The 26,318-nt window shown below is 39.8% G+C and overlaps 1 long non-coding RNA gene across 1 annotated transcript in view; it reads right to left on the minus strand.

Annotated features, from left to right (window-relative positions):
- Positions 1 to 719: 719 nt before the first annotated feature.
- LOC128839112 (uncharacterized) overlaps positions 720 to 26,318 on the minus strand; it is a 33,118-nt gene continuing 7,519 nt past the window's right edge. Inside the window, exons 3-4 of the long non-coding RNA XR_008445373.1 lie at positions 6,778 to 7,030; positions 720 to 5,544 (exon numbers count right to left, since the gene is read on the minus strand). This is a non-coding gene — a long non-coding RNA (uncharacterized LOC128839112). The remainder of the gene's footprint in view (positions 5,545 to 6,777; positions 7,031 to 26,318) is intronic.

Below are 26,318 nucleotides of genomic sequence, written 5' to 3' on the forward strand. Positions count from 1 at the left end.
TTATTACCAATTTAGTTCAGTTTAATTTTAAAAATATCTTAGATTCTTATTATTTTCCAGCTCATGTCTGCTGGGAGGGTAGCATGTGTCATGTGTATAGGAGGGTGCTTGGAACCTCCCATTTTTGTATATTCTGCACCCAGGCTAGTCACAATTGCAGTGTCTGACCCAGGGAGCACAGGGACAGTTCCCTACCTGTGCCCTAAATCATCCCAACGAGGTTTAGGAGGCAGAACCATGGCCCCATTCAACGTGAAAGTGGTTCAGCCTGCACAATCATTCTGTGCCCCAGGGGTTTCATGGAAGAATCACGTCCCCTGAAAGATTTTACTCAATGCTGAGCCTCCGAGGGACACCATATAACCTTGAATTTTAAAAATGAGTGTGTTCCAGCACAACAAGCTCACCAGCAGCCTGAGACAAAGAGCTGTGAGAAAGGAACATATGGTATTACATCTGCATGTACAAAAGATCAGCTTGGTGCATACAAACAAGTATTATGCATGCAGTGAACTGTTCTATGGGTATGGTTATTGCAGGTGGAGTTTAGGAGAGTCTTTTGACATTTTAGGCCCAGATTATGAAAGGTATTTAGGCCCCTAACTCCCAGTGATTTACATGAGAGTTAGGTATCTAAATACCTTTGAGGCTCTGGGCTTTAGTCTATAGTGTTTTGGATCAGGACACACAATACTAAACATTCTGCAAGTAATGAGTACTTCTTTTTGAAATGGTATTTATTTAATGATTTATCAAAATGTACACATTGTAAGGTCTCTAGCTCATGTACAAAACAGCGCAATCTCTAAATGAGGCATGCATGTGAGGTTTAAAGGAGACCTCAATGGTAAATAAATATACCAAAGTACCTAGACACTGTTATGGTAAAGGATGTTATCTCTGCCCTTTCTCTCTTGTACCAGTGTGCACTTTGGCCATTGATCTGTAATACTTGCAGAGATCTAAGGTTTTGAAGTTCTATATTACATGAAGCCTTTGTTTCCCATCCACCCCGTGAACGTATTTCCCATAGAATGCTGACTTGTAAAAGTTTTACCCCACCTTTTCTCCATCCCTAATAATGGGCAATAGGTTCAGTTAGGGATGGAAGCTGCAGATGGAATGGGAACTGAAGGAATTTCAGGGCAAGGAAGGAACAAAACAATGAAAGCTTGGAGTAATGGAAGCCATCAGAGTTTTACGATATGGATAGAATGTTACAGAGGAAACAGAGAGCAGGATCAGTTGAGGAACTTCTGCACAGAGTGGGAGTAGCACTGGCAATGGGCTCCATTGAGAAATTGTGAGGGGAGGAAAAGAAACGGGAAGGGAACAGCGGGATCTGGTGACATAAGACACCTCATGTCCAGCTTTTTTTTTCTGTAACGTCTACTCGCCAACAGGGCTGGAGAATGGGAGGCGTTGCAAATACGGTAGTTGAGTGAAGATTTGGCTCTCTCTACTGGTAGGGTTTTCATTTTGTTATCCTTATCACTAATTATTGATGGGACCACTGTACTGTATTTCTAGGAGTAGATTGTAGGCAAATAGAGGGGGTGTTGACAATGTTTTTGTGTGCAGGTAGTGTGTATTATTTGTCAAATACTGCCTTTTCCTGAAGCAGGCTTTTCCCCAAAGACAAGAAAATTACTAAGTGATGTGTGTATATGTTGGACCAGTGGGTGGTAGAGTTGTCTTCTACATATCTCACAGGCAGCAAGGTATCCCCTTGAAAAATATCTTCACCAATAGGACAGCTCCTCCTCTCAGGAAATTCCCATTATAGCGTTCAACCTTTGGAGCACTTTCTCCTACAGGCTCTCTTCACCTCATGGATGAAAAAAACAAAATATTTTGGCAGTGTGTTGGAAATATGAATAAGATCAAAAAAAGTCTTATTTACTGTGATAACACATGAAGGTCATTTTGATGCTGCTGTTTCATCAGTGATTGACGCTATTCCATGGATCACATTAACAGCACTGAAACAGAGCAATAAATAGTGCTTGAGGCTCATTAAACATTGAAGCAAAGATCAAATGTTTGATGAACTGCAAAAACTGTTTATTTCAAGCACAGTATAGCCCTGTTTTTCCTAAGGGTTTCAGAGGCATGAGAAACCTTTAGGAAAAAAAAGGTTTAGGATAGAGAAGCATGACTGATCCTTAGTTCACCAGGAATTTTGGCTAACTGAAGGTTGATTAACTGGGGTTTATATAAATGCCATAAACAGTGTTGCTGTGATACAACAGCATAAACAATGGCTGTGAGGGAAACTTTCTCTATTTTAATTAAATAATATGGATATTTAGCCAATGTTGTTCTTCGGTTAGGGCTTCAATATGTTGTGGCTACTGTTGCCATCAATAACCAGACAGAGAATGAGAAGAAGGGGTAACAAAGGCTGCCTCTCCTATCATTCCTGAAGATCTGCATGATAGCATTATTGAGCATCCTGCCCTGCAGTGAGTTATATAAGCAGCTACTGAGTGGCATGAGATCACAAGCCCTACACCTCTCCACAACTTGCAGGCAACCCTCTGGCCTTGAGCTAAATGGAGGTGATGCTCTATCCTTGCTCAAAAAGAACTTAGCTGGCTGGCCCTACAGAATTCTGCTGCCTGGAGTTGTACACTTCCCTATAAGGGTGTGTAATTCACATGATCATGCCCTGAATTCAAAGCCATGTGACTCTCTTAGAAGTCAGGGAAAGCTGCAGATGTTCAGTCCCTCTCAGGACCATCCCCTAACTCTCATGCATGTGTATACATTTTTAACAGCTCATGTGGTGAATGAATAGTGTCAGTACCCATTTTAGTTTAATTCATAAAAGGATAATAATAACATAAGAACAGCCATACTGGGTCAGACAAAAGGTCCATCAAGCCCCGTATCCTGTCCTCTGACAGTGGCCCCAAAGGGACTGAACAGACAGTTTCTCACCAAGTGATCCATGCCCTGTCACCCAATCCCAGCTTCTAGCAAACAGAGGCTAGGGACACCATACAAATGTAGGGCTGGGAGGGACCTCAAGAGATCATCTAGTCCAACCACTGTGCTGAGGCAGGACCAAGTAAACTTAGACCATCCCTAAGAGATGTTTATTCAACTTGTTCTTATAAACCTTCAATTATGGGGATTTCACAACTCCCTTGTAAGCTTATTTCAGAGTTTAATACCCTTATCATTAGAAAGTTTTTCCTAATATCTAACCTAAATCTCCCTTGGCGCAGATGAAGTCCATCATTTCTTGTCTTACATACAGTGGACATGGAGAACCATTGATCACAGTCCTCTATATAACAGCCTTTAACATATTTGACAATTATTTTCATTTCCCCTCCGTCTTCTTTTCTCAAGACTAAACATGCCAGTTTATTTAACCTTTGCTCATAGATCAGGTTTTCTAAACTTTTATCATTTTTGTTCCTCTCCTCTGGACTCTCTCCAGTATCCACATCTTTCCTGAAGTATGGCACCCAGAATCGGGGCCAGTACTCCAGCTGAGGCCTCACCAGTGCCAAGCAGTGCAGGACAATTACCTCCCAGGTCTTACATATGACACTCCTGTTAATACACCACAGAATGATATTAGCCTATTAGAGAACTGCATCTCATTGTTGGTTCATATTTAATTTGTGATCCACTATAACCCCCAGATCCTTTTCAGCAATACTAACACCTAGCCAGTTATTCTCTATGTGGTAGCTGGGCATTTGATTTTTCTTTACTTAATTTCATCATATTGATTTCAGACCAATTATCTAATTTGTCATGGTCATTTTGAATTCTCATGTTGTCCTCCAAAGTATATGCAAACTGTCCTCCAAAGATACATAGACATCTAAAACGTTGAGGCGATTCCTCCACTGATTTCTCTCTTGTTGCTCCTACGACCCTGCTGTAATTTTCCGTGTCCTCCCCAATATTTAGCACTCTGTTAAGGTCATCTTTTTTTTTATGCTTACCTATGGACTTTTGTCACCTGCCCCTTTGATCCTGGTTTAAAAGACTCCTCACTAGGTTGGTGAGTTGGTACGTGAAGATGCTCTTCTCTTTTGTGGTGAGGTGGACACCATCTCTTTTAAGCTGTCCTCCTTCCCAGAACAGCATCCCATGGTTGAGGAAGCTCACCTGTCGACATGGTCTACACAACCATACATTCATCCCCAGGATGCACATGTTGTAATACTATTATTCATTTGAATTTATATAAAATGTTAAACACCTCCATGCCTTTGCCAGATATTAAAAAATACAATCATACTCAAACATATAACAAATGCAGCAGCCTTCCCAATACCAGGATGGGGGAAAAAAGACATCCAAACCACCAATCCCAGCCTCTATGCATCCTAAACTGCCCAAAAGCATAGAAATAGATGTGGCCTTTATAATGTCCATGGATTAAAGGTCAATGGATATGGGCTATTTCAGATCAAGGTGCAGGGACAGAAGACCAAAGTACAGGGCCCAGATCCTCAAAGGTATTTAGACAACTAACACCTCTTGATTTCAATGGGAGATAAGTGCCTGACTATCTTTGAGAATGTGGGTCTGGGTTCCTAGCGGAGAGGATGAAGAAAAATGTCTGCTTCTTATGCAATGCTAGCAGCTGAAAGTAACCTCTTGTCATTCAGGCAGACACATTCTTTCATGAACTAAACTTAGTTCTGAGGTGTCTGCTGAACTTGAAGATGAGACATAGCAACAAGTCAGATTCTCTTGAAATGTTGGGCTTCTTGGCCTTGCAATGTAAATGACATTGTGGTATGAATTCCTGGATTTATGAATACCTTTAAGTTTTGGCTCAAAACATCCAGTTTCAACCACATGCTTCCACAGCATCAGGCAAAGTTTTTCTGTTCTTTCCCATTTTCAGCATCAACTCTGGGGGACTCTTTATTAAAAACTATTTCAGTAATGCATCCATTTCCTGTGTAAATTTGCTTTGAGTTGCAGGGAAAAAAAGTTAACTTTGAAATTAGTCCTCTAATTTAGATTTTGTACATAAACAAACAAAAATAAGTATCTAGTAAACACTGAAATGTTTTAACTGGGCGAAAACCCTGTGTTCCCTTACTCAGTCTATTTGAGTAAAAAACTGAGATGGGACCTCAGGATCTGGACTACTGAAAAGAGTTTTTGGACTTGTTTGGTTTGGCTGGCTGTTTGCCGGGGTGGAGGGACCAAGGGTTTAAAGTTCTCCTGCATCATTTGCAACCCAAATATCATACCATTGTGCTGAGGTAATATAAGAGAACCAGAAAGTTTCACCAGCTAAAAACACACCAGTTTCGTTCTTTTTTTCTATTAATTTTTCATTTTTGCCACTGTAATAATGGAATTTCTAAATGCAATGCCATTCTTGTAATGATGACAACTCCCCATCTATTCCACCTATAAAACTTCTCAGAGTTACAATGAAAACATGGCAGGGAGCTAATTAGAAATAGTAACAGTTTTAATTGAAGGGCGCCTGGCCGTTAGAGCATTTTCAATTTCCAGCAGCATCCCAGGTGACATTGTTGTAGGAAGGCATAACTGAAAAGAAACAGAGACTAATTGGAACAATTAATTGAAACAACACACAGTTAATTTCAATTATGGCAATCCTGATGACTCTCCTGTCCCTTGTTGTGGGGGCCTGTTGCCTGGGGGATTCTATCCCTGTGGAATGCTTCAGCTAGAGCACCTATTAATTATTATTTTTAATACTATTTATTATTTTTATTACCCTAGTGTCTAGGAGCCCTAGTCATGGAGCGTGGCCCTATTGTGCTAGGTGCTGTACAAACACAGAACAAAAATGCAGCCATGGCCCCAAAGACCTTATAATCTAAGTAAATTAAGACATATGCATGACTTCAAGCATTTGAGTAATCTCATCCCTATTCAACAAAGGTAAAAGTTAAGTCTGTGTTTAAGCGCTTTGCTGAATTGGGCCTAAATGAGGGAGATGTGAGCACCAAGTACCCCTCTAAATATGAAGTCACTTACTGAATATGCAACTGTCTCAGCTACTCACCAAATCCTGGCAATATCCCACAAAGCCTGTTTGGTGCAGGCAGCAACATGTACTTTGCTTTTGTATCCAGTGCAATAGAAATCCTGTTGTCATAGGCCAAGATCACATGAGTTGGGCTGGCTCAGAGTCATCACATCACTCAGCACGATGCAAGTTCCTGCAGCTTCTCTCATGGCAGTTTGCATGTGGTTGGTGTGGCTGCTGGTCATTTTTAGGGTAATTTTTTCCCTTTCCCATGTGACCAAATGTGAAATCCTGGCCCTATTGAAGTTGATGGCAAAGCTCCCATTGACTTCCATGGGGGCCAGGATTTCACCTTATGTCTTTAAGCCCATGCATAAATGTTTCTGCAGAGTAAACAAACCTATATTCACCCAAACACCATGTACACTGCTATCGGAGAATTACATTTAAGTAATATACATTTGCTTTCAACTTGCATAGGCCTGGGCTGGATTTAGTGCCAAGATTTTAGCCATGCTGTAAAAACTTTGATTTTGTTACCAGCTTTCACTTCATAGGTCATAATGGCACCAAAGTCTGCTAGGTGGATGGTATATACACTGCCTATTCAGTGAGCCTGGGACATGAGTAATTATAATTTTCCATCATTGAATGAACCAGGGATGGTATCCTTCAGGAAAGGGTTGACTAGAGTCACATGCATTCATTACATGCACCGATATTTTATCTTGCTTTGTCATGCACTGTGTTCAATGTAGCTTGTGACAGAAACTATTACTACTCACTTGCAATGAGAGCTCTCAATTTCTCTCCTGGATGGTTACGCTCTCCCTCTCCCTTCTCTTCAGGGGCTTTCACAACGCCCTACTACTAGGCAGATGCAGGGGATAGATTCTGAGGCCGAGTCCATTAGTAGCCCCCCCTCATACTGATGGAACCACACCATGACTGTGGCAAATAAGTAAAAGTTTGCAAGCCTTTTTTAGTGTCAACTGCTTTAACAGCTTCTGGATCTTTGAGACACGGTGAAGACAGGATCTGTGTAAGAAAAAATTCAGAGACTTCAAGTTACAGATAATAAACAGTACTGATAGTATCTTAAATGTACATAGTATCCTTTCCCCTAAAAATAACAAGCATTTTACAAACCATGAACCAAGTTTCAGCCTAATGCATCAATGCCACCATATACTGCAAAAGTAGCCATAAGGTGTGAATGTATTCTGGGCAGATAGGAATACTCTGAGGACCTGCCCTGAGACGGAATCATCCCGCTTGCGTGGCAGTATGCATCGGTTCTATTGCCAGGCCAGGGGAAGTACATACACCAACATGTGGACAACACACTCTAAATCTTAGAACCGTGCCAGATATGCCCTTCCTTAGTTCCTGTGTTAGACGACATTTAGAGCAGCCTCACTGTAGGTTTTTGATGGGAGTCATAAATGGGATGGAAACCTTTACCCTAATCTTTCTCCAAAGTATGTGGATTTTCAGGCAGTCATCCTGCCAGAATTTGGTCCTTTGTATACATGGAGAAAACACTGCATTACTAAAATGAAGCCACCTTTGGGATTGAGAAAGGCAGATGGATGGATGGACACCCAGTGCCCACCAAGATGAACAGACAATAAGTTGAAAGGGAAATTCTTGAGTAAGGACATCAGGATAAGCTACTGCTTTTACTAAAATACCTCAGAGTCTTTAATGTCCAAAGACAGCAGGCAAAACCCCATTTCATAAAGTCTTGTCCAAAAGACTCAACTAAGTAAACTTTGTGATATCAATTTATCACCTTGGGAGAATGAAAGATTATGGAACATTCAAATCTAGGGTTTCTTTAAATGCAAGTATTTCATACTTGATGCTTAGGCCACTAAGCCAACCACCCAATTAACTGTGGGCTCCCTCTAGCAAGATAGTCACCACAGTGCAAGTTCAAAGCCAAAGTAAGGAAACCAGCATTTGTTTTCACTCCTTTGTTTCCTAGTTTTAATAATCATTCTACATGACAGTGGTTCAGCCTGCATAACCATTCTGTGCCCCAGGGGTTTCGTGGAAGAATCACGTCCCCTGAAAATAATATAGAATCAGCTTGTAACAAAGGAGGAAAAGGGGATCATGAATTAAAAACAACAGACAGGAGAAAATTCTCTGTATTTTTCCTGTTTGAGAGTGGTAGGGAAGGTGGTGGTAGGAGGAGACCATGTGGAGTTCTTAAGTACAAAAAGTATGTATTTTACATTTGTCTATTAAAATATTATTAATTATTTTAGTTATCCAGCTCAATCTAATTGTCTGTTCCAGAGATGGTGGAACATTTAATGCCTCCTGGTGGAACATTTAATATGGTGTTTCAATGGAAAGACTCCCATTAACTTTAACTCAACTTGAATTAGGCCCCTTATTTAGTGTTTGTTTTTTTTCTATTTCTATACAGATACTAAAGAATAGTAATAAAGCTAATTATAGGTTTTATTTAGCTTACTCTTCTCCTTCCAGGGAGATAACACCAAATTGCAATCTCTAAATTGTTCATGCAAGCTAAAATGATAAGTGTGATAAAAAAATTTGCTTCACGGAATAAATTGATCATGTGGCTCAGGAAGGAATTTTTCCTCCTATCTACACATATTGCACAATTAACTATGCATTTTTGTAGGCCAGTGTGGTTACCTTTCTCAAAAGCATCAGACATTGAGTATTGCTGAATGCTGGACACTAGATTTGAACCAATATTCTAATGTGGAACATCAAACCATCTGTTCTTATATTTCAAACATTACATTAGATTTTGAAGACCACACTATGAATGACATGCCTACATATATGCTAGTAAGATGATATCTCGTGTGCTTATTCTAAATAGTTATTTTTCAAAGCTTTTAGTAATCTAAAATTTTTGTTGTGTATTCTCTGAGTTTAGTCACCAATGCCTTTTCCTGCCTAGCAGTCATCACATCAGAATGTGATCTCCGGAGTTATATATATATTTACAAAATCATTTTATAGGGTCTAGTTCCTCATCATCATTCATAATGGTCTTTCGTAACTCCCATTAATCTTAATAGAAATTGTGTATGTTCAGCCAGTGGAGAGTGTCAGCATTTTGACCTTTAATCATTATTTTTCTAATCAAATGTGTAGACTTAGACATATTTTCAACACTGCTTGTGTAAGAAGCATAGCCTGCACTTTAGGTAGGCACAAAATATTTTCTGATTAATCCATACTAGAACAAAATGTTGTGACAATAAAAGAACATTGCACTTAAACTAATAACAAAGCTTAACACTGTAGAATCGGACCTTTAGGTTTGTTTGTTTGTTTGTTTGTTTGTTTTTTTAAATCTTCTACATTCTCCCTTCTGATTTTTCAGTAGTGTTTGATACTAGAATTAAGGTTTACTCTTTGTGAGACTGTGTTTAGTTCAATTTGATATGAGCTCACTATTGGTCAGTATGCAACTTAATGCAGTCCATGTTCCAAGTGTTGACCAAATGTCTAATTGCTAAATTACTCAGTGTTTTAGTTGCTGTGGGCAATTGCTAATATCCCTCCCATTCTCCACCCCTTCCTTTGGGGCATTTTATCTCTTCTCAGTGAGCCTCCTTCTTCTTCAAACCAAGACCTCTTTACACTGCTCTGGCAACATAAATGTGCCTTAAAATGGGTGTAAATGTAATTTAATTAACTTTAAATGAGGGCTGTCAATTAATCGCAGTTAACTCATGCGATTAACTCCAAAAAAGTAATCGCGATAAAAAAATTAATCATGATAAATCGCACTGTTAAACAATAAAATACCAATTGAAATTTATTAAATATTTCTGGAATTTTTTTACATTTACAAATATATTGATTTCTATTACAACACAGAATACAAAGTGTACAGTGCTCATTTTATATTATTGTTTTTATTACAAATATTTGCACTGTAAAAACTATTTAAAAAATAGTATTTTTCAATTCACCTCATACAAGTACTGTAGTGCAATCTCTTTATTGTGAAAGCATAACTTACAAATGTAAATTTTTTTTGTTACATAACTGCACTCAAAAACAAAACAATGTAGGCTCTAAAGTTTTACAAGTCCGTTCAGTCCTACTTCTTGTTCAGCCAATCGCTAAGACAAATAAGTTTGTTTATATTTACAGGAGATAATGCTGCCTGCTTATTGTTTACAATGTCACCTGAAAGTGAGAACAGGCATTCGCATGGCACCTTTGTGGCATTGCAAGGTATGTATATGCCAGATATGCTAAACATTCATATGCCCCTTCATGCTTCGGCCACCATTCCAGAGGACATGCTTTCATGATGATGATACTCATTAAAAAAATAATGCATTAATTAAATTTGTGACTGAACTCCTGGGAGGAGAATTGTATGTCCCCTGCTCTGTTTTTCATGTTATAGCAGTCTCGGATGATGACTCAGCACATGTTCATTTTAAGAACACTTTCACAGCAGATTTGACAAAAGGCAAAGAAGGTACCAATGTGAAATTTCTAAAAATAGCTTCAGCAGTCGACCCAAGGTTTAAGAATCTGAAGTTCCGTCCAAAAACTGAGCGGGACGAGGTGTGGAGCATGCTTTCAGAAGTCTTAAAAGAGCAACACTCAGATACAGAAACTAAAGAACCCAAGCCACCAAAAAAGAAAATTAACCTTCTGCTGGAGGCATCTGACGCAGATAATGAAAATGAACATGCATTGGTCCACTCTGCTTTGGATTGTTATCGAGCAGAACCTGTCATCAGCATGGACACATGTTCTCTGGAATGGTGGTTGAAGCATGAAGGGACATATGAATCTTTAGCACATCTGGCACAAAAATATCTTGTGATGCTGGCTACAACAGTCCCATAAGAACGTCTGTTCTCATTTTCAGGTGACATTGTAAACAAGAAGCAGTCAGCATTATCCCCTGAAAATTGTTACCAACCTTGTTTGTCTGAGCGATTGGCTGAACAAGAAGTAGGACTGAGTAGACTTGTAGGCTCCAAAGTTTGATGTTTTATTTTTGAATGCGGGTTTGTTTGTTTTTTGCATAAGACTACATTTGTAAGTTCAACTTCATGATAAAGAGATTGCACTACAATAGTTGTATTAGGTGAATTGAAAAATACTTTTTTTTTTTTACAGTGCAAATATTTGTAATCCAAAATAAATATAAAGTGAGCACTGTACACTTTGTATTCTGTGTTTTAATTGAAATCAATATATTTGAAAATGTAGAAAACATCCAAAATATTTAAATAAATGATATTCTATTATTGTTTAACAGCACAATTAATCACAATTATTTTTTTAAATCGCTTGACAGCCTTACTTTTAATGTAATGTACACACACTTTACACTGTCACAGTGGTGTAAAGGGGCCTAAAGGTATGTCTACACCACAAAGAAAAATCCACAGCACCGAGTCCCAGAGCTTGCGCTCCAGCCTGAGCAGGAACATCTACATTGCTATTTTTAGCCCCTCAGCCTGAGCCACAGGAGCCCAAGTCAATTGACCCAGGCTCTGAGACATGGTACCATGGGTTTTTTCTTTGCATTCCAGACCTACCCTTATGTAAATGAAAATCAGGCCCCATGTATTTTTATGTATGAGGGCATGTCCTGGGTTGTCAGAGTCAGTCCGATTCGCTACTTGAGACAAATCAATATCCATATACACATGACTAATCATGCCTTTTTGCTTCCGTGTACTATAAATATACATGACATTAGACTGAGAATCACAGTAGAAACTCAAACCTAGTTAGAAAAAGAACCTGATGTGGAATCTGGGGCACTGACGCTGATATGGAATGTGGGACACTACTCTGAGGCTACTGTGTGTTGCAACTTTCATTCTTCTTGAGTTTATACAGAACTATGATCCATTTCTGTTCCCACTGACATCGACAGCAGCTTTAATAGGTGCTTTCCCCCCCATTTTAATCAGTAGCTTATTTATAGATAAATTATAGCTAAAAACTACAAAAATTCTAGTTTTGCTTCATCTCCTACTTCTCAAGGGATATTTTTATTTAACTAAATCCTATTCTGTCAATTGTAATAGTAATTGTAACAGTATATGGTGCCTGATTTGCATATCATTTAGTATACCCATGAACTAGGGAACAAGCTTAAACAGAAGTCTCTAGGCATTTTTGATGTCACAGAAGTAGCTCACAGGTAAAGCTGTAACTGATATTGACAAACACTCCCTTTTCTTCAGAACAAAATTCATCTGACTGATATTTCTCAAACTTGGTCTTCTGCCAAAGGAATTTGGGGTGGGAGGGGAGTTTGAGGATTATCAGAAAAGGCATTCATGAGACATGGGAGTTAGGAAATGTAGAGAATGTGAAATGCTTCTAACCTTTTTTAAGAATGTCATATGTCAAAAATGGATTGGTCGACTCCAAGTTTAGTTTTTTCAGATGTTCTGAGTGATAACTTATATTCTCCTCTGAGCATATTTTGGGAAAGTAGAGATGGGTAATTCTGGAGTTATTTGACACCATTTATTTGAATCCTTGACAATCTGTGACTCCCTTATGGAGTGCCTGGAAGATTAGAAGAACCTTAAACATGTATTACAATAGTTTCTAGTATATATTTTTAAAACTTAATTCTCAACATAGAGTTTCTTGGACTTCAAGACTTTAATGGTATTTTTATTACTTATATTTCTTTATGTATGATTGGAATTTAACTTCCCTGTCTCTCTACCTCCCAGCACTATTGATAAGGCCTTATTCTTCACTGCCTGCGTAGTCATTTGTACTTGTGCAAGCTGAGAGCAACATGGGTGCAAAACATTTTACACATACTGTGCACAGGTGTTAAATGACTACAGAAGATGCAAGGCAGTGACAGACTAGGACCACTGTTTTTATAGGTTGGGTACAAACCTGAAAATGGATTCACCAATGTAGCATCTGTCTAAGAATACAATATCTTACAACTAAATAGGTGTTCTTGTTAACTCGTGTCTATCTGGCAACTCCCATGTATGATATATTTGGTTTTGAGTGCAAAGTATATTTAACAGATACATATCCAATATGCCCTCATGAAGTTCAACAACTTTTCCACTTGATTTATGGAACTATGCTATACATATACTATACAGTATCTATACAATATTAAGAGATGCTTACTTTTTAATGTGATGCCAATTATTTTAAATTGAGTTAGAAAGTGTGACTCATAAACCAGATATACTAAGCAAAAACTCTTTATTTTAAGAGATGCCAGTACTAATGTATCCTTAAACAGCTGGAACAATTCTACTGGCACAATAAATGTATTTAAGCATTTGAATGGACACAATGAAATTGGAAACCTTCAACTGATTTAATTAAGCAGTGAAATTAATGAGTAAATGTGGTTTCCCTGCAGTGAAGGAGACAGCTCAGTTATCCAGGATCCAGTAGAGGAAAGGAAACAATCAATATATTTTTCTCTCTGACAGTGGAACTAACATATGAGCTAGCAGCAGTTGATACATTAAATTAGCAAGAAAAGGTATTAAGTTTTCACTAAAACAGACAAGGGGTACATTTTTTAAAGTGCCTAAGTGACTTACGAGCCTATACTGATTTCAACGGGAGCTAAGCTAACCTGCCTAGAGACTTTTGAAAATCCTACTACATATCTATCTGCATCTTTAGGCACCTAAATACCTTTGAAAATTTGGCTGTAAAGGGGCAATGAGAGAAAGATCAAGCCTTAAGCCAGTGTGGACCTAATCCAAGACCCACTGAAATCAATGGACTCCAGATCAGGTCCTGAGTGTGTATGTATGTTACATCATATCCTTTATATTGCTTGCAAGGTTCACACAGTACCATTGCATTTTTTACTAAGAGGCACTCTTAGGCCTTGTCTATGTTAAGGAAATTCACATCAGTGCAAGTACATCAATATAGTTACACCTGTGAAAATCCCTAATGTAAATGCACTGCATTAGCACGAAGCAGGATTTATGGAAGTATAGTTCATCTGGTAACAAACCGGAATAAACTGCATCGATGTAAACCCTGCTGGGTGCCATTTTGCCTACATCATTGACAGAGGAAGGATAGTCGAGCGGTTAGGGCACTAGCCTGGGACTTAGGAGGCTCAGATTCGATGCCTTGCTCTGCCACAGACTTCCTGTATGACCTTGGCCAAGTCAGCCTCTTGGTGCTTTAGTTCCCCATATGTGAATAATAGCATTTCCCTACTTCAGAGGAGAGGATAAATACATTAAAGATTGTGATGTGCTCTGATGCCCCAGTAATGGAGCGGAGGGGCACTGACCATTGTAGTCACACCAAATTTCCTTAACATAAATAGGATGTTACTAATATGTCATAAGACTTATCCTCAATGTTCAAAGGGGTCGGGGGGATATTCTGTAACTGGCTAGTTTAAAAGCTAAGCAATGCAAGTAAAAAAAAAATTGAGTAAGATACTGAAACTCTATGCTAATTAGAAATGGCAATATAAATACTATTGGAATTCAATTACTTTTTAAAAGAAAGAGGTCACAGATCACAGTTTCTGGTATTACAGAAATTAATTCAACTCTAATTCAGCCATTTCACTGTGCTGCATTTACTATACAAGTTTTTTTTTTTTTAAACTCAAACTAGATTAGCATGTTAGTAGGTCATAATGGAGCTATTGTTCTCATATCACATACATTCCAGTGCAATTCTATTACTGATAACAACACAGTCTCTGCAATTCAGGTTGAAAGAGAATGCTATACTGTTACATCCAATTATCTCATAAATGAAATGTAAATACAACACACGTTTTAAAAATGTCAAGTGCTGACAGAAATATTTCCTTCTTAGTATAAAAATATTAACAGTAACGGTGGAATCTACTGTCTTGAGGATGAATTTGGTAACCAAAATTTTAGGCAGGCATGTGTACATCCAGGACCTAACTCACCACGCCTACCACAACTAGCTATCCAAAGTAAAGACTCGGTATTCCTTCGGGGGCCGGGGGGAGAGAACTTATTGGACTACATTTTAGTGACCTCCATATCTAGCCTTTAAAACTGTGCAGCCAAGTAGTTGCACATGCAGTTTTGGATACTCAAGTTTGAGCAAGCTCAAGAACTCTAACAGAAAATCTTGTCCCCACAAGGACCTTGAACCACTTGGAACTGGGGCAGTTCCACTGATTGTGGAGGGAAGGATTTGGGGAAGTCCTGAAGAGGTTCTGCACCTCACCTGGGGGTGTGCTGTGCAGCAGGAGATTTGTGGTAAAACAGGATGCGGGTAGTATATCTGTGACTATGTAGGTACCACCCAGCTCCCCCAAAATGGTGATGTAGCAGCTGATGAGTTGCCTACAACAACAACTATTATAAGACTTCACTGTCGCTGCTGCTAGAATTGCACAGGTGTAATGGAATGGAGAATTTTGCCCTGTAATTGAAACCTGTTAACAATTAATAGAATTCAGTTCACTCTCCCCCAGCTGTGTTGGGAGCTGCAGGTAGAGCAAGTCTGGAGAGGGGACTAATACCATGCAGGCATACACAGTATGGACCGACAGATGCTGCTATTCCAGCCTATAAGCCAGACTGCGATCACAGAAGCACTGCACCCTGGCCCCAGGTTGGGTGTGGGTGGTAGATTTCACACCCATCTGCGCCCTGTGAATTTTACCGGTATGATGCAGTGTATTTCACCCGGAGGGAGTAGATCTGTTGCGTTAAAATGTGACACATTTTGCATAGTCACTTTTCAGAGAAGAAATGCACTTTAATGCATAAGAGGAATCTGTGTATAATCCTTGTATTTCTTCTGCCTCACACAACAGCTGAGACTGAAGATTTGAACTCTGTTAAGTGTCCTTGAAAATATTCCATACACAAAGATAAGAGCTTTAAGCAGCAGCAGGCTTGTTTAGCCATGAATAGAACTGCAATTTAAATTTGTCAACTACACCCAGTGCATCCTGTCAAGGTTGTATCTTGTGCTTATACAACTAATAGATACAATTTTTGTTGTATCATATACACCTCTACCTCGATATAACGCGACCCGATATAACACGAATTCTGATATAACGCGGTAAAGCAGTGCTCCAGGGAGCCGGGGCCACGCACTCCAGTGGATCAAAGCAAGTTCAATAGAATGCGGTTTCACCTATAACATGGTAAGATTTTTTGGCTCCCAAGAACAGCATTCTATCGAGGTAGAGGTGTACTGTTAATTTCAACAGAGCCCACAATGTGTTCACACATGGGGGGGATAGAGTCTGTGTCCCAAAGAGCTCAACTCAGGCTGCACTGAGACAAGAGTCCAAATGTAAGGACAAGTTCTGGAGTCAACATCAGTTTCTACTCATTTCTCACTCTGGTAAAACTGCCAAGGGAGTTGACTAAAAATGGAGTGAAGACCTTAGAATCTGTCCTATAATCTACATTTGAGAATGATTCATACAAAAGGGGCAAATTGGTGCTACTAAAATGTGAATCTTCACCCTAATTTGTAACAATATGCCCCAAATAAACTTTTGGGTGGGGCCGGGGGGTGTCAAAAAGTTTCAATAGCTTTTTTTTTTAATATTTCATGTGTTTCCGTGCTTCCTGATTTCAGGCATAAAAAGGAAGCAGAAATTCCGAATCACAATGAGAAAAGTTATTGTTGTGGACCAAGCTATTCTTGTGAACCATTCAAACTCAGAAACTTTCAGGAGAAAATCTGTAATTGCAAAATTTCCAGTCTGTTTTCATGACTAAAGAAGTTTAGATATTTGCCCATCTCCAGTGATATTGTTGCTAAATCCTACCTATTTTTCCCCTCCAATATCTCCAAAGTCTGCCCCAAAATCCTTGCTCAGGCCCTGATCATCTTGAGGTTTGACTACTGCAAACGCCTCAGCTCTGACTTCACTGCCTCTCACCTTGCTCACACCTTTGCCTTACCCCTGTCAAAATGCTGCTGTGAAAATAATCTACCTTGCTCGCCTCCTCTGTCAATGTCCAATCCCTCTTTAGTGCCTTCACTGGCTTTCCTTGTTTTCTGTGCCTTATCCTTAACGCCAAAGCCATCCACTTTAGCTCCTGCATACCTATCTATCTGCTCTATCACTTCACCTTCCTTTTGCTCTCTCCACTCTGCCCAAGCTGCATGACTAACCAGTCTTTTTAGTTCCTTCTCCAATTCTCCTTTTTGTGTGCTCTTCCATTCCACAAAGATCCCTCTCCTAACCAAATCTGTTCCTTAGAGACAGTGAGTGAGTTCTTGAGTGTGTGTGTGTGCTTGCTGGTTTGTTTTCATTTGCAAAGTCTGGTAGGGCCAGCATGTTGTAAGAGAAGTAGAGTCTTTGGTCACAGTTGAACCTTGATTACGGAGTGAGGTTTCCCTAGGCAGCACCCAGATAAAGACAGTAGCAGTCCAGCCAGTGGCACAGGAGCATGAGCCATCAAACAGCTGAAAAAGGGGAGTTTGAGTGGGAGTTTAGGAGACAGGGTGTGTGGTGTGTGTGTGTGTGGAGGGGGGTTGTTTGTTTTTTGTTTTCTTCTGGATAGGAGTTTAGGAGGAAAGGCTATGACAGCTACAGATTCCTGAAGAATGGAAGAGACAATGAAGATGACTGGAGGTGGAAGCTGTGAGATCAGGGCCGGCTCCGGGCACCAGCTTCTCAAGCAGGTGCTTGGGGCGGCCGTTCCGGACAGGGGCGGCAGTTCCAGGTATTCGGCGGCAATTCGGCGGAGGGTCCGTCACTCCGCCTGGGAGTGAAGGACCTCCCGCCGAATTGCCGCCGCAGATCGCGATCGTGGCTTTTTTTAGATCGTGATTGCGGCTTTTTTTTTTTTTTTTGGTTTTGGCTGCTTGGGGCGGCCAAAACCTGGAGCCGGCCCTGTGTGGGATGTACGTTATTCTGGAGAGGGTACATGAAAGGGGTTTCATTTATGCGAAGTGCTGCCTGACAGATCCGATGAAAGAGAAGATTCAGGGTTCAGAGATGCAGCTAGAAACTATGGTTGAGTTTCAAAGGGGATTTGAGTGAATGATGGAGGGAAGGAGAGAAGAGATTGAAGGGAAAACTCAAGACTTGCAGATCTATGCTGGACAAGAAACTGCTGGATGAAGAAAGTGGTCATGGAAGCATGTAACTATGAGAACAAAATGGAGGAAAAGATGGGCCTGTGAAGAAGAAACACAGCTGAGGAACAGGTTCGCTGAGTTGGAAAACGAAGGGGAGAGGCAGGCAATAACAAAAGATGGGAGAGCAAGGAAGACAAGAAGGGCAAGAGACAATGGAAATAGCCAGAGTTCGGAGCCCCAGGAGGATAGAGGATGACTCTCAGAAGTTTGCAAGTGAGAACAGAAGACAAGAAAATTTGCAGCCAGAAAGAACAGAAGGTGGAAGGTCAGAGAATAGCACAAAGAGCTGGAAGAGACACGTCTACAAGACTGGGGACTACCTACTAAGAAGAAGCTGATCCAGAGAACAGAAAGGTGTGTTGTCTGCCAGGAGCTAAGATACAGAATGTAGACCTGAGGTTGCAGAGGATCTTAATAGGATCAGGAAAGAATCCACTGATTGTCCTTCATGTGGGAACAAATAATAGTGCTAGATTCTTGCTGGGATGCATCAAGGAAGACTACACCAGGTTGTGGAAGATGCTTGAAAAATGGAGGCTCAGGCAATTTTCAGTGGGATTCTACCTGTCCCTAGTGGAGGAGAGCAAAGGCAAGACAAGACTATGATGATCCACAGATGGCTCGGGCAATGGTGCGATAAGGAGGGCTTTGGGATGTTTGACCACTAGGATATAGTCACTGTTCTCATGAGATGGATTCCACCTGACTAGGGTGGGGAATAGACTTCTGGAATGGAGGTTGGCTCAGTTGATTAAAAGAGTTTAAACTAGGAATTGAGTGTAAGGATCCAGGGAGGGAGAGGAGTTATTTAAGTTAAGGGCCAATGTTGGCACAAAGAGAAATGGATATAAACTGACTATCACCAAGTTTAGGCTTGAAATGAGATGAAGGTTTCTAACCATCAGAGGAGTGAAGTTCTGGGACAGTTTTCCAAGGGGAGCAGTGGGGGCGGGCAGAGGAAAGTAAATTGTTTCAAGACTGAGGTTGATAAGTTTATGGAAGGGATGGTATGATGGGGTTGTCTGCAACTGCTATTAGCGAATGTCTCTAATGGCCGGCTATGGAACACTAGCTGGGGAGGGCTCCGAATTACTACAGAGAATTCTTTCCCGGGTGTCTGGCTTGTGCATCTTGCCCACATGTTCAGTGTCTAACTGATCGCCATATTTGAGGTTGGGAAGGAATTTTCCCCCAAGTGAGATTTGGCAGAGAGCCTTGGGGGTTTTCGCCTTCCCCTGCCACGTGGGGCCACGGTCACTTGCTGGTTTGAACTAGAGTAAATGCTGGATTCTCTGTAATTTGAAGTCTTTAAATCATGATTTGAGGACTTCAGTAACTCAGCTAGAGGTTATGGGCCTACTACAAGAGTGGTGGGTGAGGTTCGGTGGCCTGCAATGTGCAGGAGGTCTGATTAGATGATCATGACGGTCCCCTCTGGCCTCAAGGTCTATGAATCTCTGGTTCATCTCCTCATTTAACTCTTACTTAAAACACACATCTTCCACAGGGCCTATAAACTTTTGTTTTCCTTTCTTAGGTCCCACTTCAGCAAGGCACTTCAGTGCATGCCTATTAATTGTGTGAGTAGTGACACTGACTTCACTAGAACAACTCACATCTTTAAAGTTAGGCATGTGCAGCTTGCTGAACTGGGGCCTTTGTAACAAAATCATGTAAAAGGTGTAAGGGGGTCTACAAACGCCATACTGAGCACAGATAGAGTGGGAAGGAGAGTCTCTCCTGTTCACAAGCAAGCAGCTCGATCACACCACAATGCAACTGCTGGAGTTGCCAGTCATGGAGGTAGGCAGGGCCAGATTATCTCTTCTGGGCCCGGGGCTATTAGATTTTGTGGGGCCCCTGTATAAAAGTCTTTTTCCTAATTTAAAACAAAATGATCATAATTATGGCATCGAGGCTATTAATGCTATACTAAACTTGCCTTTTAATCAGCATAAAGCTGTTCTGTGGTTACATTTCAGTCTTAAAACATGTAGAATATAGTTAAGTTAATTCAAAATAGCCTACTTCTTACCTTAGAATAGCTGTTATATTAGTTTCTTTCTCGGAGGGAGTTTGGGTGCAGGAGGGGGCTCCAGGCTGGGGCAGAGTGTTGGGGTGCAGGAGAGGGTGAAGGGTGTGGGGTTGGGGAGGGAGTTTGGGTACAGGAGGGGATTCTGACCTGTGGCAGTGGGTTGGGGTGCAGGAGGGGAGTGCGAGGTACAAGCTCCATCTTGGAGGCGCTTACCACAGGCGGCTCCTGGCCGGCGGCGCAGCAGGGTTCAGGCATAGCCCCACACCTCTCCCAGAAGCGGCCGGCTTTTGACATGTCTCTATGTGCCCCTGGGGGGAGGAGGATAGGGTGTCTCCATGCACTGCCCATGCCCACAAGCGCCACCTCCGCAGTTCCCATTGGCCGGTTCCCGCCGGGGCCACAGAGATGTGCCAGCAGCCGACTGCTTCCAGGAGCTGTGTGGAGCCACGGTATGCAGGCAGCCCCTAAAGCCCCTGTGTTAATCCAGCCCTGCAGGCAGGCACCCACTGCTGCAGCCAATAGAGGAAACAAGCCCTGCTATAAAGGGGAGAGTAGAGACGGAAGGGGAGGTAGAAAAGTCTGGGACAGCAAAGGGGTGACATCCTTGCACCAGGTTCCCTCCAGGATCAGAGCCAGGAGACTGAAGCAGATGGCTAGACTTAATTAAAGGTGAGTGTCCAAGAACTGCCCTGACTGAGAGCAAGCTAAGGAGGACCAGTCAGGAGAAGTAGAGACCCCCTCAAAAGACCATTCCAGGAGAAGGTGACAAAAGGGTATTTAAATACCTTCATAAAAATGTCTGATGCAAATAGATAATTTGTGTGCAAATTTCCATTATTTATAAGAATGTTAATTTTTGTGCGGAGACCTGAGTTTCACTTTTGAACCAATATGTTTTGTACTTTGCCACTACAGAGAAAACAAATAAATAAGCAAATACAAATAAATAACATAATATACTCATTTGCTTATTTATTTTTCAGGTCCATTGAAAGAAAACACAAGAAATAATGTTTTCCAAATGCAAACAACAAAATTAGTATGGGGAATGTAGTCACTAAGAAGTACTGCAAACAATGAAGAAAAAAATGATATAAACTAGCAGTGTTCCCTTTAAAAATGGAGGAGTCAGTCTAGCTGATTCATCTCCTGATAATACAGCACAGTTGATATTATATCATTTGAAGAGTATTTTACCAACCAACTGTTGCCTTTACTCCTACACAAAGAGTCAATTTACTGATACTTACAAGTTTTTTGTTAAAATAATGGTCTGAAGCCATTGCTAACCCCCTTTTAAGTTTATTGTAAAATTGTAATCGGCTAACAAAATGACAACTTGATTATTTCCCCAGTTACTAACTCGGAGTTGAACATAATGCCTTTGGCAAATAATTAAAGCTTCCCAGAGAAGAAAGCCTTTAGCCATTTCAACCTTGTCCAGTCTGGAAGCAGAACCACGCTTGCAAGCTATATGCAGTTGCCAAGCACGAGTCTGGAAAAATAGTATTTGACAATCAAATCTGAACAGAGTTGTCGCTAGCTGAGTTACTGTCATGGTGGGTAGGGAATATGGACACATTTGTCAAACCAGAATTAGGCTCCTAAACCTATTTAGCCTTCATTGTGAGCCACAGGACACTTTTATTTAGAATTCTAAAAATATGAAGTTCGAAGCTTAACTTTAAGCATCTAGGTTTGAAAATTTTGACCAGTTTGGGGTTTGGGTGTTTTTTGTTTTTATGTTTGTTGTTAACAAACGTGCCAGCAGCAAAAATCATGCTGTTGACTGTCTATAGCATGGTTTCTTAACAAGGTTATAAGCTAGGGCCAGGAAATATTTACATAAGGGATTAACTCTCACAGTTTCCTTCATATTGTCCCATCAGTGGGTGGAGTTTACAACCTCACACCCTCACAAAGCAGGCATGAGGCTTGGCCCTCAAAACCCATAGATACCTTGAGATTGGCAGGGAAGAATCACAAATTTCAGGGTGTCCATAGCGACCTGGGGCACTTGTAAAAAGGCCCATTTCTTCACTCTACTTCCCAGGCCTGCTCCCTAAGGAGTCCCTGCTAACAGCTGTCCCAACTTCACCCTAAAGAGGTTTCCAGAATGTGAGAGGGGAGGGAACACATAAGATAATGCTGGGCAGTTTGAGAGGCAGTGATGCAGCAGAAAGTGGCCACCCCTCACCCCAGGCTAGCGCCAATATCCTGTTTTTTTAGAACCAACACCCCTTAAGTAACGTGTCTGCTCCTCGGTTCCCTATCTAGACATGCTACTCTGGTCCACAGGAGGCTTGTGAGGCTTAATTAACTAACACTGGTGAGGTATAGTATGGTCATGAGCACCACCAAAATGTCTCCACATAAGATTAATAACAAAGCAGCATCCAACAGACACCAACTGCCATCCTTCTCAGCAGGGAGCCCGAGGACTGAGTGGCATTGCACTACTCTTCACCCCTGGATGTGGTCCTTACAGATCATGCAGTAGTACAGTGTGCCGGAAGTATGCAGTGTCACTACCTGTGATGTACCTAATCTGTAGCTAAGTAGACAGCTTCCATCATCAGGGCTGTCAATCTGCCACCTTTTACCATCAATCAATTCACGTTAAAATTAAAAAACAAATAAGTCAAATGAGGAAAAATATTATGAAAACATCATGACCTGTTATTCAATTACAGTAAATCACACACACTAGAATCACTACCATCCACAACAAGATGAAGGTAACTAATATCACACTTTCCCTGCGCTGCCCAGTGGTAGTATGGGGGCCGTTGTGTGCATGTGCAATGCCCCTCTGGATTGACAGCTTGGAGAGCACAGTGTACCAGACCGTGAGAATGGACTCGGCCTAATGAAAAATAGGAAATCAATGCTTTTGTAATAAGTTATGCACATTAGGCAAACAGCACTCTAAAAACTGAAACTTTTGAAATATTCCAGAGTTGTGTAAGCATAATTCCAATGAATCTTGCAGACTATCAAAATTCAGCTGTAAGGATTTATTTCAGAGAATAGCTTCAATTAACAATGACAGTTTGCTGAGGCTGTCTGGCAATTAAAAGAAGAGCAATCTCAGTAGTTCAGGTAATATTTTGTAAAACATTCTGGCATTTCAGAAATATAAAATGTTATTTATTGTACTATACATTCTCTGTTTGCAGCCTTTACTGGCTATTTCCCATTAGTAAATTACAGTAATGCCTATATAACGAAAATGTCATTAATAAAAGTAAGAACACAAATTACAGCTGCATTTCTTGTTGTAATAAAAAATAAGTAGAGAAACTTACATAAATGCTATACTTTATAGCAGTTCGGGACAACAAATATTGTTATTTTCTCCAAAATAGCTGATATTCTTCCTTGGGATATTATTATGCCACAAGTGGTCTTTGTATGCAGCACCCAAATTAAATATTCATTTGCTACATCTTTAATATCTTGCTCTATATATAATCTATTTTATTATATAAAGCAGCATGTCAGACACCTATCAATGGAATAATGTAACAAGTTACAATTTTAATGTATCTCCTAATGAAAGGATATTGAGTATTCTTTGGCAACCCTCACCCCCAACTTCTATTAGAGTTATTAGATAAGCACTAACAATGCACCTGGTGCTGTACAAGACACAGGGATAAAGATGGTCCCTGCCCCCAAAGAGCTTACAAAAAGGCAGAGAGAGAGAGAAGACAGGACATACTGGAAAATCCAGAGGAGAGAATAGCTGTTATTATGAAGTCATTTCTGATTACTACTGGGCAAATTATCTATCTAAAACAAAGAAAAATGTACGTAAATAGAAAATGCAAAGGGCTTGATCCTCCTACTGAAGTTACTGGGAATTCTGCTCCTGAGAACAGGAGTGATTCCAAGATTTTTTCTGTTACAAAAACATGAATGGTATTTGAGGGAGCATATGAGAGGTGCTGAGGATGATGTACTGAGCTTGGGCTGGAGTGACATTTGTAAGTTCATAAAATCATAGACAGATGGAAAAGGCCACATAGGTCATCTAGCCTGAGACCAACTGCACTTTGCAAGAATACTCAACTATATTATTCTCATTAACATCATATCTGCAGTGATGGTTACTCAACAGTCTATTTCACTACCCAATTGCTCTGATAGTTAAGAACTCTTTCCTAACGACTAACATTTTCCTTCTTTAGCTTCAGGCCATTGCACCTTGTCCTTCCATCTTCCAAGAGTGTGAATAATTCCCTTCCTTCATTTATACCATTCCCTTGAAAGTATGTATACTCTGTGATCATAAATCCACTGTGTCTTCTCTTTAATACTGTTGCTTCTGTTTCTCTTCATACCATATCTCTTCATCTTCATTCATTACCTGTTACCAGTTTTGTATCATCTCTAGTCTTTTTCCTATCCCTAAATTGTGAAACCCAGAACTGCCTCCAGTATTCCATGTGTGACTACATCAGGGCGGCACAAAACAGAATTACTACCTCCCTGGTTTTGTATTATTAACCAGGTGAATAAAAATCAATTAGTTTTTTAAAAAAAATCAGAGTTTCTTAAATTGGATTTTTGTTATTTAAAAACACTTTTCTTTTTAAAAATAAACCTATTTAAAAATAGGACAAATTTTAAGGCCTACACTTAACTATAATCTATTGAAATACTTTAAATTAAATTAAAAATAACATTAAGCAATACATGTTTGCTGCCAACGTTTTAACGAAATTCAAACCACTGAACTGGAACCAGAGCAGTTGAAGTGCTAAACCAACTTTTGACTACAGTTGCTTTTTCAGAAGGTACAGAGAGAATATTTTCTTTGTTTATTCAACTAGGCTCCTAAACCCAGTTTATTCAACTAGGTCAGTTCAATGACTAGTTAACTCAAAGTTAAGAAACTGATTGGGAGTTAGAAGAAAAAAGCTGGTTTTCCTCTACCAATCTCTGAATAAAAACAAAATGAGAAAGGAGGAGATCTACTAGTTCTAAAGCTTGAATAACATGGTGACCGGACTATTAGGTTAATTCTATAACCACAGATTATTATTATTTGTATTATTGTAGCACCTAGGAGCTTGGTTCATAGCCAGTATATAATACTTTTTTTTTTAGTAATCAGTTTTATATGCAAAACATGTTTTTATAAACATTTAAGGTAGTTTTATTTAATGAAAAAATATAAATGCTTTTTTTTTTACATTTTTAATTAAATTCCAATTTCCATCCAAACAGAGCTTGACACAAATCATGAGTAAAAAATTAATCTAGTAGATCACAAATGCATCATTTACCATTTTCTATCATAACAAAAAACCCTAAAAATTAAGAATCTGAATAAATGTAAGTTAAGCCACATAATAGCTTAAAGAAATGTGTACCGATATAGTACCAAAATTTAGTGTAAAACCTATATTTAGTTGCAAATCAACTTATTTTAATGGTTACCAACCAATAAGAATCAACCTTTCTTTAGGAAAATAGCTAAGAAGTACAAATTCAAAACAAGATTAAAATTGATTATTTAAATAAAACATTCCTGCTTGCTGATATAAATCATGATTAAAACCAATTATTTAAATCCATCAATGCACCCTGATTATAACTTAGCCAAATTTAGGTGGATTTTTATGGGAACAGTAAAAAGCAAATTCCAACACCAAAGCAATCCGCAGGCAGATTTCAAGTCTCTGTTCCAAAGTGTGGGGGCACTAGAAACTTGCACTTCAACAGGTTTAAGAAATTTTTAACATGGGTAAAACAATATATTTTTTCCCTAGCCTTGTTTCCCTAAACCTTGTTTTAGCTGAAACTTTGGAGAGAGAGAAGGAAGGAAAATCCGGCACTCAGAATAGAAAACTTAGAAAAATAGAATGCCCAAATGGTTAAAGTTTGGAAAAGTTATAAGCAACTGAAAACAGGGTTTTATAATGAAAAGTGTGAGGCAACGTTAACTGTAGGCATCACCAGCTCCACCTATAAAGATGTGCTTTGCACCATACACATGCATAGTTAGTTTATACCCTGGTGCATATTTCTCTGAAAGATGTAAATTCAACTTGAATAAATAAATTTTAAAATGAAAATATTAGGAATGTCATGGCTGGAGGTGGTTGAGTAATAAACAAAATACCGTAATTTGCCTATTCCCTGGAAGATGCATAATTA

The sequence above is a fragment of the Malaclemys terrapin genome, chromosome 6, assembly GCF_027887155.1.
Source record: "Malaclemys terrapin pileata isolate rMalTer1 chromosome 6, rMalTer1.hap1, whole genome shotgun sequence".
NCBI classification, from domain to species: Eukaryota; Metazoa; Chordata; order Testudines; family Emydidae; genus Malaclemys; species Malaclemys terrapin.